The 16,210-nt window shown below is 36.7% G+C and overlaps 1 protein-coding gene across 2 annotated transcripts in view; it reads right to left on the minus strand.

Moving 5' to 3' along the window:
- ZFHX3 (zinc finger homeobox 3) overlaps positions 1-16,210 on the minus strand; it is a 752,695-nt gene that overhangs the window by 423,415 nt on the left and 313,070 nt on the right. For both annotated transcript variants that reach the window (XM_068955804.1, XM_068955803.1), the window contains 2 exons: positions 13,684-13,842; positions 6,014-6,098 (listed from right to left, as the gene is read on the minus strand). The gene's annotated coding sequence lies outside the window, so the exon portion shown is untranslated. The remainder of the gene's footprint in view (positions 1-6,013; positions 6,099-13,683; positions 13,843-16,210) is intronic.

Genomic DNA, 16,210 nt, shown 5'->3' on the forward strand with positions numbered 1-16,210 from the left:
AAGCAGGGTGTCAGAGAATCAAGGCTCGTAAGCACAACCTACGAGTGCAGAGGTGTTGGGAATAAAAAAAAGGTCTGTTCGAGAAAAGAGATTCCAGAGGGGCTGCAGGGCACAGTAATAGGGTGCAAATTTTTGAATACCTCATGGTTTATGGGCAGTTTCTAATGCTTCTGCCGAGAAACACTACAGCATTTCCATTGGCTCTGATCTTTATTTTCAGTTTTATTACCCACTGCATAGCAGGTTTCTTCAAGAGAGAGAGAAAGAAAGCAGATCCCTCTGTAAACAGGAGCAACTCCAACTCCTAAACGGTTCACGTAGCAATGGCTTACTTAGCACAATGATAATTTCATGTGCGAAAGGAGCTCTCAAAACAAGCGCCTCTGTCACTGGGCACACTACACGGCACCTCTGGCAGGTAGAGGCAGAACCCCTTTTCCTGTCAAACGGTATTTAATCCAAGAAGTACACACCGCAACGCACCTAGGCAAAGTTTGCAAGGGCGGCAAACTTTCCATTTCCATAGCAGATAGGAACAAGTCAATTAAAAGCCAGAGTTACAGTACTGTTAATAACAAGTAATGAGCATACAGTACAGAGTATTTTGCTCTGCGGGAGAAAGGAACGCCTGATGCAAAAGGTGCTGAATGAAATACTGATCCCAAACAAATAGCCTTTTACTCCATAGAATCTGGATTCCTTTGCTGCCTTTTTCAAAACGCAAGCAGAATACTGAACTCAATGTGCAGTTCAGAGGAGGCAACAAACCTCCCCGTGCTCTCTGCACTGGAATAGCCTGACAACAGCTGCAGCCGCACTGAAATATTTAACTTTACTTAAAACATTCTCTCAAGCCTATGTATTATTTGAAGTATAACGTACAGAATTATCTAATGAATTCTCAAATCAAATACTCTCATTTTGCTTCAGGCCATTTCCCGAGAACAAACTAAAGGCACACAGGCTTCTTTCTGCGTCTGAATGTTGAATTTAAACAGATGTCCAGTGGACATCAGCCTCTTTCAGATTACCTCTCTCATCCATTCTTCTGTGTCTCTGGTCAGTGCAAACCCCCTTAAATTAAAAACAAACAGAGAATCAAGATAACAAAAAATATGGCAGGACTACCAAGAACAAAAAGGTCTGCAGTGGATCCTGGCTATGCCTTCACTGTGCTAAGGGATGTGGTGACAGTGAGAAAGTTGCCTAGGAACAGCATCTGGCCCTGATTAGGTAACAAGCTGTAGCATCTGCAAACTTGTCAGTTCTCAGCCCACAACAAAGTCCAGCAAGCTGATCTGTGTTTAAAATGGGAACTAGCTGTTGTATTTTATAAGACAAACGTTATCTGTTCCCATTGCAGTATGCCTTTTTATTAACAGTTGGCTATAAGAGGAGAAACTAGATGTACTTGTTACACTTTACTTTTCATCTCAAGGAAAAAGCTATTCAGTTTTGAGTCCATCTTCTTTTTATTTGTTTTTCCTCTGTGAAATGGTTGCGAGATAGCCGTGGTGATTTCACCACCCACAGTAAGCACCCAATGTGAATCTCATGCACTCTTAGAAAATTTCACCACATTTTTCTCTAAATAAGTAAAGTAAGATTAAAAAAAAAAAAGAAAAAGAAAAACTTTCTTTCATGCAGCAGATTGTGAATGGTGAGAAATCAAAACTGCAACTGCACTCGCTTGGGATACAAAGTAACATAAAATACACCCTGGTCAAAATTATGGTTTCCATAGCTCCCTTCACTTCAACAGACTTTTAGGCTCAAGTCAAAACTAACTCGTGTAGTAGAGATGGGTAAAGCAGAAACGTTTTCAACACTATCCTGTTGACGGGAAAATATTCACTTCACATTTACTTGCTTTGTTGAATTTCACAGTGTTTGAATTAAAATTCACGCATCTCTGTTTGTTTACTGTGCTTTGGCAGCACACTTGACTAAGACAGTTTCCATATTTTGCTATATTTTTTTCCCTTTTTTCTTAGTATGTTGGAGTTGATCTGTGCTCTCTGTACGACTGAATGACAGCTACAGCTCTCAAAGTCTTTTTCATAATGTAAATGTACATATATTTCTCTTTTGAAAAATGAAGAGAGACCACTATGAGCACCGTGCATACCTGTATTAGACCAAAGTCCATCCTAACGGAGGAAGAACTCAATTTTAAAACGTGAAAATTTAAATTTCTGTTCAACCTCACAGTTATTTTTAAGCATCTAAGGGAAAGCACCTCCACAAAATATTTCCCTGTAAAACTAAGCATTGGTCAAAACAGTATTAGAGACTTAGCTAGCATATTTCTCTCAATGCAGCTTTTGGAACCTGCCAGAAAACCATATAATTTTAAAATTTCTCAGTCCGAGCAGCTTGCTTCTGAAAATACTTAGCTGAATGCCCTAGTCTGTCTGGGGACCAATCTGTGCAAGCTTTAAATATGGCTAGCAGTCCAGCGCTGTTTATCACAGCGAGCATAAACAACATGACAACTTAAACAGTCACAGTCCCATCACATAATCTGAGTAGAATGAGAAAAATACAATTTTGTATCTGAGAGTTTTTAAACTCTAAAATAAGCACTTCAGTAGAAAAAATGTAGGTGCTATGCAGATTTTAATTTTTTTTTTTTTAAAGCCTTGCTAAGAAATCTGGCCTATTTATGAGTTGTGAAATACAAACCACGTTATCAACGATCTTAAGGAAATGGATTGATGTTAAGTGATACTTCAGAATTTGCCCCGTAGCAAAGCTACTGCACCATTACAGAAAGATAAGCGGAAAATCCTTCTTGCAAATAAAGGAGACCGCTCCGATATTTTATAAACCACACAGATGATTTTTAAAAGCCACTGACATAACATATGGGTCTGGAACATTTCTGCTGCACAACAGCATTCAGGACTTCCTATAAAACGAGACACATTAAAAAAGAACAATTCTTAACATAATTATTCTGAAATGTTGTTACATAAGCTACAACTTGCGCTCTTTTTATTAGTAATAGAAATGAATCTCAGGGTTGTAGGAGCCTGAGTGGATGCCATATACAGCCATGGGAAAAGCTGTTTGTCTGTTTTCTAAGGTAAGCCTTTTCTAAATTTAATAAATCAAGTAGAGAAGAGACTCACTTGTGAACATAAGAGAGAGGGGTCCATTTACAACTGGACAGTAATAACTGCGTGGAAAATGTTTCCTCACAGGAATCAAGCTTTTGGGCAACAGGAAAGAAGAATGGTAACCTATCGGAAGCCTATCGGAAGAGACTGCAGTGTCAGGACAGTCTGATGAAATCATTTAGTTCTGGAAGAGTACCAGGACTTCCTAGAATAAAGAAATCACACCAACAGCACGTATTCTTAAATATTATCCTTAAAAAATTCTTAAATATTATCCTTCTGTATGACAAATCAGACATCGCCACCATTTCTAACTTGAAAAAGCATAACTGAAGCTTGAAGATTCACTGTATCTGCAGGAGGATACCGCTAATTCCCTAACATCTCCAGCAGGGGTCTGAGCAAGACAGCTTCACCAAGACTATTTAAGACTTGAGTTGTCCCCGTACGATACTGCACAATGTAATTACTCTGCTAGTTCACATGTCTGTAAGTTAAAACAGCTGATAACTACTTCTGCACTAAAGGGGCAGGCAGTTTGCAAAAAAATCCATTTTGCAGTCGTCAATAAAATCTTTCACTCACAAAATTAGGATTTTTTCTTCTTTTGAAAAATTGTATGACATAAAAAGTAATGCTAGTAACACGACAAAATTAATCTAGAACAAAGGCCTCACTTCAGAAGCAACTCCACTTTGGCATGTTATCCTCTGTCATTCCCACCCACATCAGGACACCTTCTTGTCAGAAAGGAGCCTTTTCGTTCTTTAGAAGTTTTAAGAACTCTTACAGGTTTCCATTTGTTGGCTTCTATCTTTATTTTCAGTCAGTCAGTACCTCACCAAACTAACTTCCATCTCCACTGCAGATCATATACTTCTGTATACTTTCACAGTGATTTTTCTAATTATACAGGATATTGATGAGTAAACTGCGGTTATTTAATTCTGGTATCTACTTTGTTTCTGCTATCAGTCAAAACAGTGGCTCTGAAATGTTTTAAGTTCTCCTCAGTGTTACAGCTTTGTCAAAACTACTGTGATTGCCATTACAGAGCCAGGTCCTAAAACCATTTTAGGTCCTCAACAAAAGGCTGTACATTTTAAAAGCAACATGGTTTGTCCATTATTATGATTTATTATTATTTCTATTACAGTAGTACCCAGAGGCCCCTGCCAGGGTCCCTTTTTGCTGGGTACTGTACAGAATACACAGGAACACACTGATCTAAAAAACTTAAATTCAGTCTAAAAGGTTCCAGACCCATACTCTATAGGCATTTCCTCACTCAATACATTAATCATTTTTATCATCCTAAGGGGCACTTCCCAAACTTTAATAATTTTTTTCACTGTAGTATAGATTTAAAATTTTCCCAGCACCTCTATTTCCAGTTCAAGGTACAACCCTAAGATTAACAAAGCAACAGGCTGTGATGTCATCTGTGCAAAACTTACAGCCAGGTTTTTAAAAGTATTTTGGGTCCAAGGAAATCCAGAGATAATTAAAAACATCAAGATAAAATTAACTGGACCACAGCAAATAAAACTATCGAGCAAATACAATTATTTAGTTTATGTGATTCTCTCTTCTTTAACTGAAAAAAAGTGGGAAACAGCTGATCTAAATGAGAAAAAAAGCATTCAGAAATAAACAAGAAAAGCAATATGGATATGTAAGGATGCACAATGTTAGTAGAGAAACAAAGGAGAGGTGTACAGACTGCAGGTATCATCCCTGAAAGCAAGAGTGAAAACAGCCTCCCCTATCTCTAACAGCAGCTGGGGATGATTCACAATAGATTTTTTCTACACTAAAATTGCCTTTTGTTTCTTTCCTTAGAAAACTCAGTTTATAGGTCAGTTAACAAGTATTAAAACCACAAGAGAACATGAAACGCACCACCTTCTCCTTTTGATCCTTTTCCCTTTCGGATGAAAGTTTTGAAGTTTTGAATATAAAACCCCTGAATTTTTGTTATGTTTCATGCCTCCATGAAAGCACATTAAAACAAAAGTTTGTAGGCTGGAGAAATATCCCTTAACTAGTACAGAATTAAAGAAAGCTGTCTTGCATCAGCACACCTGTTGGCCAGGTGTGCTGCTGCCTGAGCTCCCCAAATGGAACACCTCATTTACAAAACAAATCTGTCTAGAAAATTACCTGCCTCTCTTGATTGCTGCAAATGGTTTTCATCAACCTGCTCTGAACTGTACTGTGTTCTCTCCAAATTTACAGCATCGGATATAAGAGTCATTGTAGGAGAAAAAGGAATAGCAGCAATGTTTAAAAGCCATTAAATAAATAGAGGGTCCCTATCGAGAACGGTCAGTGCCTTGGGTGTCCATTCGTTAAGGTAGTTTCCTGCTGAGCACACCGCATAACCCACCACCAAGCACAGAATTGGCTTGGCTTAAAGGTTTTAAAGGCCCTGTTCTCTTGCAGGATGCTTCGGTTTTGAAATCTATCAAAGGAATCTGAAAACAAATTACATGGTAAATTATTATCTCTGTTCTGGCCTCCTCTCTACACCCCACTGTTCAGCATGAATGACGATGGGAGAGCTGCTTGTGAAAGCCTGCAAGATAAGCAGATTACAGAATGTCAGGTGCCTCGGGCTACTCTAAATTTCACAGCCAAACTTCTCTGGCCGAATCAGTTCATCTCACTAATATGGGTCACAGGCTATTTCAATTAATGCACCTCTAATGACTAACATTTGTTCCTTAATGTGAAAGGAATAAATACAGAGATACACAAAGAAGCAATATAGAGCAAAATCCCCTCCCCACGCTTCTCATCAGTACCATTGCATTTAGTTTCTCTAACCAACTAACAGAAATGGAAAAAATAGGCTCGGAAGGAATAGAGAATTTCTTTCAGACAGAAACCTTTTATGTAGCTTTCCTATCATTACCAACGCATTTCTGGCAGCTTTCAGTGTCCTCCGGATCCCAGTGTACTGAATAACAAGACCTGATATGAAAACAGAATGCAGAAAACAAATTAGCATTTTGAAAATAAAAAGCATGGCTTTTAATCCTATTAAGATCAGGGCTTCTTTTTTAAGTTCTCTGAAAGATATACTGATGTTTCCATTAACATAAATGCTGAAATCAGCATTTCCTTTGAAAGAAGTTGTTAATATTTGGAAATGGTAGGATTTCCAATCCTAGATTTGATTGTTATTCTATGCTACCCTGCAAGTGCCAAGGTCATGGGGAGATTCACCTGCACACTGAGCTAAATGAATGCACTCGGCCACAATACATGTATAATTTAACATTCTCCTCTCAAGTACCACCATGCATTCCTAAAAATATTTTATTACAATAACAAATTGGTTTCAAAATCATGCATTATGTATTTTGAAATTAGGTCTGCCAATGAAACCTGTATATACAAACATACAAGCAACCATGCAGGACAGCATGAACACAAATATTATGGGTTCTAGAAGAGCTGAAAGGAACAATTAATTCTTCCTGTAACTCCAAAAAGTCCTTTTTTATTACTTTAATCTGCATAGTTTAAAAAGAGCAAAACAATTGCTGTGAAACGCATTTAGAAACCAAATAGCATGTCTTTTTCTAGATGTCTTTATAGAAAGAAAACGGTTAGCTGCAAAGTGCACAGTGTATTAAAGTATGCATTTGGGAGTTCATTTCTCATGGGTAGAGTTGGGAAAAATTGATATAAAGCTTCTCAAACATTTAAAAGAGTATTAGTCACATTTCAAAACTTTACCAATAAAACATTTTAAATGTCTTTTCTTCCTATCATGCTCCTCCAAATATTTAAGATGAATTTATCAAAGAATTCCTGTTAAATACTTGATAAATAACAGTCATCTTTTGTCATTTCTTTTTTAGTTAGATAGCTGAAGAGTTAAAAATTTCATAATATTGTTGAATTTTCAGTAGCAAATGCTGCAATGTTAATGCATTTTTGTGATAGAAGGTTGTTTCTGATTTGCAAGTTTCATTTTAAGTTAAATATACATTGATAAAGCATCCTTCTACAGCTCAAATATTCTTTTTTCTCATGCAAAATAAGCACGTTTCTTGGTCAACTGACATTTTGTTAAAATGGACTTGAGGTAGCTATTTATGAATAATTAAGATTAAAATGTTTCTGTGACTCCCTCAATGCTTTTTTATTTTAAAACATTTATATCATGTCAGAAAGGACTTATTCTTCCAAAGGTAACTTTCCATTAAAATAATGGAGAAAATGATATTTCTCATTTTGATAATAGCCCTGAGTTCTTAACTAAAGCCAAAGCCTTTTGCTGCAGAAGCATGACTTTTTTTTTTTTTTTTTTTTTTTTTAAGGATTGATACCATTATTTGACTTTTCTTGCAGTGGTGTTAAAATACTTCCTTTGAAGTTTTATTTTAATAGAACATTACAAATAAGCTCAACTGAATTTCCATTTTAAAACAGCAGCCCTGACAACACCTCTCAACCTTTATTTTGGACTATGTATCTCACTATTATAATTATTTGCTTTTCTGTTAATTATGGTAAGAAAAAGCAGCTGGCAGATATTACCATTAATTATACTTCGTTCCCTTTTAAACACTAGGAAATATTTTCAATATATTGGAAATATACGTTCATACTGGATATGTGTTATTTCATTTTCATTCCAAGAAGCACAGCTACAGCATATCATGTAAGACTATGCTTTGCAATAGGAAAGGCAGATCAGATTGAAAACTTCAGTTTTCTTCTGAGAGATTTTAATTAAGGAAACATTTGATAAAATTAGAACCTTTACACTTTCCTTCTTGAATGCAAGTGCAAACGTTATGCTCAGAAACTGTTTCTCTATAATTTCGTTTAGATGTTCTGATATGACTAGACATGCAGCTTTTTCAGCAGCGGAATTATGAGAAATAATTATCTCTAATCTAATCAGTAGTATCTGAAAACGGTAAATGTTAGCCTAATTTGTGATTTCTTAAAAAGCCTTTTGTATCACTATTTAAACTGACACACTGAAGCTTTGCTTTTAAAGCAATAATTAAGAAATTGTTGACAGAAATTAAATGTCATTGACAATTTTAAACAATTATGAATGCTCTTCCTCCTTTCTTTTCTGAGGTCGAGAATGACAAAAAAGGAAACCTAAACCACTACTTAGAGAGGGGAACGAGAGTTTCTGGAACCTTTTTGTGTAGTAAAACAGAGCTGTGATTCATATACGTAATAAGTAAACCCTATGCTATGGATTTTTAAATGCTCGAGCTTGTAATCTAGAGGTTAAATGATTAAATCCATTCCTGCACTTCTCAGTTTAACTGCAGATATGTTTCCTTGAATTTAGCTGTGGGCAATTTTAAGCTGAATGGGAACTGCTCTTCTATTTGTTATTAAAGTCTGTTGCTACCTTTCAAAATTGTTTATTACACATATCTGAACACATACACGTATTAAGAAAAATTTACTGAAATAAATACAAGATTATAAAAACTAGACATTCTGTATTAAAAATCACTCCGTGTTCATTTTTGCGAGGCAATTTACTTAATGAAAATTATAAATGGTAATACATTAAATACAATCATTATTTTTATCGTACAAATTTAAGTATAAAACAAAATAAAACTGTTTTCCAAACTCTGCATGTAGCCATTAAAAAGAACTTCAAAGGCAGAGGCTTTGCGAGGGGCATCTTAGCTCAGGGTGACAAGATGACCACAAGCAAACACTCCCTGATCAGCCGCAGCCAAGCGGCCAGCGACAGCGAACGCATATCCCACCAGCAGACCCTCAGGATTTGGAAGACTCATTTCAACATGATATTTACTTTAAAAATATATATCTAGGAAGTCTGAAAAAGCATGTAGGACATAAAAGATACATTAAGCTTTCCCTCTTAATCACTAATTAGTCCTCATAAAAAATGCAGGGCGGCCTGGGCAAGAATATCGTAATTTGCGTATTGTTGCACTGTTTATTGTGAATGTTATGTTATTTTGAATTCAATAATTTAGGTTAAAAGACAAAAGATATTGCAGCAGCTTGCTGACCAGAATCCCCCCCTCCCCTTCCGTGCAGCTTTCTGGCTGGCAAAGAAAATATCTGAAAGCTAAAAAGGAAGGCGTTTTCTATATATTTTTCCCATCCGGGATCTTGGAATTGGCTGGTGAGCTCTATGACACTGAAGAAACCTATAGGCTCCTGACAAAATTAAAGACAATGGAAAAAAATATAAATCAAAAGCACACTAGCGTTTCTCAGTACAGTTTGCTTGGTTCACAAAAATAACTACAGCTAACGCGATTTAATGCTGTAAGTGCAAAGAACTTATTTTAAGCCATAACTTAAGTTCGATGTCAGCATGGGGGAGGCAGGGTGCACAGGAGGCTATCTAAGAGACACAACCTAGATGCTGCTATAAGAAAAATTCTTATCTATTATATATTCTTAGTGTGAAGAGCAGTAAATTGATCTGTACTTAAACCTGAGAATCAGGACTACCCAACCTGCTTTTTTAGTGTGACAACGACTTTTTGTTTTGGATGCGTTCCTCCGTTTTCTCCTTTAAATCTGCTTTCTGTTAAATGCAGATACGTTAATTACTTATCCTGCTGAGTTGAGGAAGTAAACTAATATTTATAATTTTAAGGAAAAGTAATAAAACCCTTAAAATTTCATTTTACCATCTTTATTAGAAATTCAGTCCCAAGGAAGTTCTACTCTACAGAGACTCTCCAAGCTGGCTCATTTCACATCAGAGATTTTTATGACAAAGTGCTTCTTTAAGCTAGCCCATAATTTCACTACTGCATTTTTTGGCTGCATGATGTCACAGAGCAGGTAGTGAAAACCTGTGTGTACTTCATTCAGGAAGCAAAATCTACTTTCCCTGAAACAAACCTAGAATAACACACCTTCCAGGCATAAACTGCTGAGCAGTATTTAGGAGCAGGCTATTCAGGTGCGGAAGGTTCTTCAGGTTAACAGCATAGGACTATCAGTGCACGCACAAAAACTCTGCATGCACTTAGATACTCATTCAGGGAAACACACAAATTCGACCAAAAGAAAATCAAATCAAGAATTTGCTACCCATCAAAGAAGACTATCTAATATATATTTATCTGAAACAGCTTGTGTCAGATTTCAACTTTTCCTATGAGGTGCAACCAACACGAATAAGCTGTTTTATCCAGAGTAGGTCTCATCACAAGGATCTGCAAGGTGCTTACAGTTTTATCATCCAGACCTGAATTCTGGAATAAATTGTGAACGCCTTTGACGTATGTCTATATATGTTCACAATACAGAGGGAAATTAGGGAGAAGGCTACACAGGTTTTGATGGTTAGGGTCATAGTCTGTCTGGTATTTTTGAGTAAAATTTCTCTGTTTGCAGCAAATGTCTTCGGACTACTCTCAGAATCTGAAAAAGTAAATCATTCTTAGTCTAGATTCTGTTCCGAAGACATTTGCTGCAGAGAGTAGTAACAAGGTACAATTCTATCACTAAGACTAACTGCCCCACACAAAAATAACATTAAATAGTATTTTGCTAGTCAGAGCTCTAGAAAAACAAAAATCCCATCACTTAATACAAATCCATTCTTCTGTAGCAGACTTTGAAAATAAATAAAAAGATTAGATCCAAAGTATGCTTTCAAGAGATAACACATACATAATATGACAAGTATGTGAAAATTTGCTACCTGGACAAGTTATTGAAAGGTAGTGTCCATAAAAAGAACACTTTATCCTATGTTAAAAGCACAGTGGTCTTTAATTTTCTTGAAATCTGGCAGACCACTAAAATCATTCATTTTCTTCTTGGTTTCATTCCTGCCTTATCATTTCCCCACTCCATTACCATTAGAAAACAATCTTTTGTAAAATTGGGACTTGGCAGTTCATTTATGTTTTGTTACTTTTTACTCACATGTATAGGTTTCTTGTAAAAGCTTTATTTAATTGTTTCCACAAATTTTGTTCTTCAAGCATTAAAAGCAATTAGGAAAGTCAGATTTACTATTTATACGCTAACAATAATGAGTAAGCAGAAAGATTTCTTTATACACATTTTTACACAAAATCTACATGATGACTTTTAAGAAAAACTGAATCTCAAAGCAGCCAGAGTTCCCTCCATTTAAACTGACAGAGGTGTAACATTATCTGTTGTTTGATAGGCCTTTTTTTTTTTTAAACACTCTCCAGACCTTATCTGGAAACTCCTTTCCCAGGATACTAGTTGAGGAAAGTTTGCTTCCCTCTCTTCATTTCAGAACCAGTAGCTCTTGTGTTTGATGTGTTTTGGGTGAAATGTCAGGCAATTATGGTGATGTACTTGCTTTTATATTACCCTCTCTCTTCCCTCGATGGCTTTTAAAAACACACGTATCCCCTATTTCCTCCCCTGCCCTTGTCTGAGTGGGAGATCACCCCTGGCACAGGTGAATGGAGGGCAGCCACAGCCATATCTCATTCTCCCAAAGAGACTCCGTGGCTACAGTAAATCCAAAGTGCAGTAATTCTGAAAATGATCACATGCATTTTAAATAGCAATTTAGAGTGATTCAGCCTGCACATCCTTCAGTAGGACCCACACCAAATTACTTTCGTTTTACGCTTTCTTTTATATGTTTATTGGGGTTGATTCATTACATAGCACAGAGTCTATAGGAACAAGCCATTTTTCAACGTAACAGGTTTACAGTAAAATTAGATTATGGTTTTTATAAATCTCTAGGGTAAAAAAACCCATATATCCCATAGATGCAGAAGAGGGACATAGTGCCCACAGTGTCCTCCTTTATAAGGAATAACTACACTTTGAATTTCCTCTTTCTTAAACAGCACAGTTAAAGAGTGTTTTTCTGACAAACTATTGGCATGTGATTGCCACTACATCCTCCTTTATCCTCTTTAGTGTATTTATTTAGTCCCCTGAGATCCTTTCCTCTTTTAAAAAGGAAGGTCTGAGAGACCTGACAGATGTTACGGCTATTGTCCGGGCGAATCTATGGGCTAGCAGACAGACTGTTCTGCGCGTTGTGATCTCCATCAGCTCTGAGCTTGGAACCCAGAGAGTCCCTCTCCTACAGCCAAGACGCAGCCTAACAGAGCTGGAGGCGAAGGAAAGCATGGTTCCAGCCTGAAAAGAATACTTTTAGATTGAATGAAATTCACCACCCACAAAGACAGAGAGAGCAAGACCTTGGGAAACCATGGGACTTCTTTCTTTCTCTTTTTTAAAGAAACACACAGTTTTCTCTTGGCGTTGTTAAAAAACAATTCCCATTTAAGCAGTGACAGGCAGGACTCTGTAATCTGTACATACAATTTAATCCTTTAAAGAATCAGCAGAACCCACATCAATCAAGCCTTCATCAACTTGTAGAAACAATATTTTGATTCAATCAGATTGAAAGCCCCAAAATTCCCAGCTAATTAATGCAGGGTCACTCAGAGGCTGTGAAGCAATGGCTAGCAGAGTGGTCAAATATTTACCCCTCAACACAGCAGACATTAGGACAACCAAAGGACCTGAAGAGTGGGCAAGAATAGATAATGCGCCTCTCACGGCAGCAGGTTTCATTCACTGCAAGTATTTGGATAAAGAATTATTACAAAGGAGAGAAAAAAAAACAAGTGAAGCCCCTGCCATAAGCAACATTCTCACATCCTGCTTAAGGGCTGTTAAATGGTCAGTGACCCAGGCAACATCCTCTCATTTTTTTTTTAGTTTTTAACATGCATGTCTCCAGACAGTTGAGCTGTTTTGGTTACAGACCTTCCCTACAACATTCAAAATAAATTACCTTATAAGAATGTAGACAGCAAAAAAATTACCAAAGAGTCTAAATCATACAGACCTTTTGGCCTACTTTGTATTCCTAGAAGTGTGTCTCAAATTCAGCTTTCTCCTTTGAATATTCTTAAAATATAATCCTGGCATTCAGGATATTCTATGCACAGAGCAAATTTTCACAGCATGAGAGTGGGGGGCTCTGTGTACTGCACGCATGGATCTGCTAAGTCTCAGTTGAGAGATTCTTTCCTTTGGGATTCATTTGATGCAGGTTAAATTCTGCCTTATGAAAAAATACTTTTTCTGCATGTTCCCCTCAAAAGTTTAAAATATCTTCTTTCTTTTTCGAATTGTGCTCACTAAAACAGTCACAGCTTGATTACTGCATTATATACATATATATACACACATACAAAGGCCCCACGTGCACATATATATGCAGCTGAGCGTATACTTCAACCTCATGTGTGTAGGTGTAAAGATACACAATATTTACCCATTGTGTGTGTGTGTGTGTGTGTGTGTGTGTGTGTGTGTGACAGAAAGATAGCATGTCAGACACAGAAAAATAAGAATATATTGGGACTGCTGGTCTCCATGACACCTGATCACTAAAAAACAAGTCTTTCTTGAGAGAGGTATTTTTACATTTCGTGGGAGAGGGGGATTCTGAAAAGCAACTCCTGCAAGTGCTGCACCCACACACACCCATTTATGCACTGTTAATAGCAGCTTCATTGAAAATACTTCCTACCAGAGACCATACCGTATCTTTTCAGGACACAACCACTGCCACAGATACTCCAACAATGTGCAAGGAAACAGCTTGCTGCAGAAGTACAACGGAGCAGTATCCACTTTTCCTTTCAAGATTCCTTTTGGGTTACCAGGGCTCTTGGTTTTTATGTATTTTTTCATTTGCACTCTGGAATTACACATGGGACAGAAAGGGATTATATTTCACATTATATTACTATGATTTTTGCTTCTGTCTTTAAATTCATCATACTGAGAAACGTATTCCGAATAGACAAGCTTTAGACTAAGGATTAGGATTTCCTGAAGAAAGTTTTCAAAAAGTTTAAGGGCAGCTATTTAATAATTCACAAATTTTTTACACTGCCTATGTTTTGAGACAGCCTGAGAAGGCATAATACACCCAGAAGAATTTTTAAAAAGCAATTTTGTAGAACCCATGCTGATGGTATTTCACTTGAACAACTGTCAGTGCTTGTTTACACCAAAGCATATCTTAGAAGGATGTTGTCTCCCAGCCTACTGTAATAACACTAGTAGTAGTAGCAGTAATGATAATAATAATAATAAAGAAAAAGATAGGTATCCAGATAATACCACCTGAAAAGAATATGTTTCAAGAAATCATCACTGTTTTCCTAGTCTTACTGTCATCTGCACAGGAAAGACCAGACAAATAACCCTGAGTTAAAGGAGTGAAGTTACTTGTTTTCAGGTACATCTCTTAAAACGGAGAGGAAAAATTACCACACCATCTTAAAAAGTTAGCCATAAAATTCTCTTCTTTTACTTAAAATATTACAACTACTGATCATCATAAAGCAAAACACATGAAACCTTATTTGCTTTCTTAGATTAATATGACCTGCTTGTATTTTTGCACTTTGCAAACCGCCAGCAAAGAAGTTGGCTTGGTCTATTTTGAGACAGCTTCACATTCTGAATCTCAGCATTACTACAGTCCTGAAGTGTGTGGGATCCTAAAATTATTCAGGCTTTAAAAATTGTGACCGCATATGTCACTTTTGCACTAAGGTTGACCTTTTCAGCAGACAGGTCATTCTGACACAGGAAAGAGAAAAAAGAAACAGGGCCACCTGCTCCATACCAGGACCTGTGGGCTGCGTGCTCTATGCGGGATGTAGTAAAAGAATATATAGATGAGCTCACTGTTACACAACTGCATTATTTTCAGTTTCCCTCTATATTCCAACTAGAAAAAAATGCAAACTGTTCAAGTTACTATAAACCGAGGAATGGACAGAGACAATGTCCTTTCCATTTTTTTTAATGGAACAAATACACTGCGGAATATTATTTATTCCCAACAGTTACACTGACTGATGTTTTCAGGCCGATGGGTCATCCTACAGGCCCTAAAGTAGGATACTGTTCATATTCCCTGTCCTGCTTTACAAGTTCTGTGGCTGACATGAATTTTCAGAAGAGATGCCGCAAGTTTAAATTCGGTTGTTGATAGGCAAGCATGAGGCGAACATACTTTCCACACAACCTTGCTTATTATTTAGATGCTACAGGTTTTCATTCAATCAGGCATTTGAATAGAAAAATTACAAAAAGCTTTAAAATCTCTATGCCACTGAGGAAATATAAGAAACTAACCAAAACCATTCTGAGAAATTTCAATACAACAGAGACCTTTCTGTTTTCTCCTCTAATTTGCCAAACTGCAGCTGGTAAAGAAAAAGCACTGATCAACATTATAGACTCCATTCCTACATTACTGTTTTTTTTTTTTTTTTGAACAAGGAACTGATAGACATACTGATACATAGAAAGCCTGACGTAGGGATGGAAAATAAATTATTTCATCTGTTGGTAACCACAGCATGCATCAATCTACAAAAAATGACACTATTCAGGTCACTGGAAAAGCTCTGGACACAATACATTACCATGAACAGTGTTACTTTCAAGCAGGTTATAAAATGCTGGGATTACCGTGTGTGTCTGTGTGTATATATATCATTCTTCTCTGTGGAGTTCACTTATATTCCCTTTTGCTATCAGATGGAGGATGATAAATTCAAGATGAAAAGGTGCACGTTTTCACATGTACTTTAAAAAACACTTGAATAAATATTATCCATGCAGCCAAGTGTGCCCTGCATTTGAATAGGTGCAAAGCAATAGGGTCCTCACAGGTAAGAAATATCTGCCCTGCAGTTCTTAGCACCAATATAAACCACCCAGTAAACAATGATTTATAATAGCAAATTTTGTCTTGTAATTAATACCCCTTTTCAACAGCTTTATTGTTTCAGCTTCACCTTAGATATTAATCTAGCATCCAATCCATGATTGTCAGTAACTATGCACAGTTTGGGAATGATTCTGAAATACAATCAAAGACCTTTCTTTCCCTTGGCAGCATTCTTCAGTAACTCTGCTAACCAACCTGAACTGCTCCACGAGGCAGTGCAGTAAGATGATGCTATTTTTAAGCTTTAAAATAAAACAGAAAGACAAGCTGCAATAATAAATCAAAGATAAATGTATTAAGTATCCTGGATATT

The sequence above is a fragment of the Struthio camelus genome, chromosome 10 (assembly GCF_040807025.1).
Source record: "Struthio camelus isolate bStrCam1 chromosome 10, bStrCam1.hap1, whole genome shotgun sequence".
Classification (NCBI taxonomy): Eukaryota; Metazoa; Chordata; class Aves; order Struthioniformes; family Struthionidae; genus Struthio; species Struthio camelus.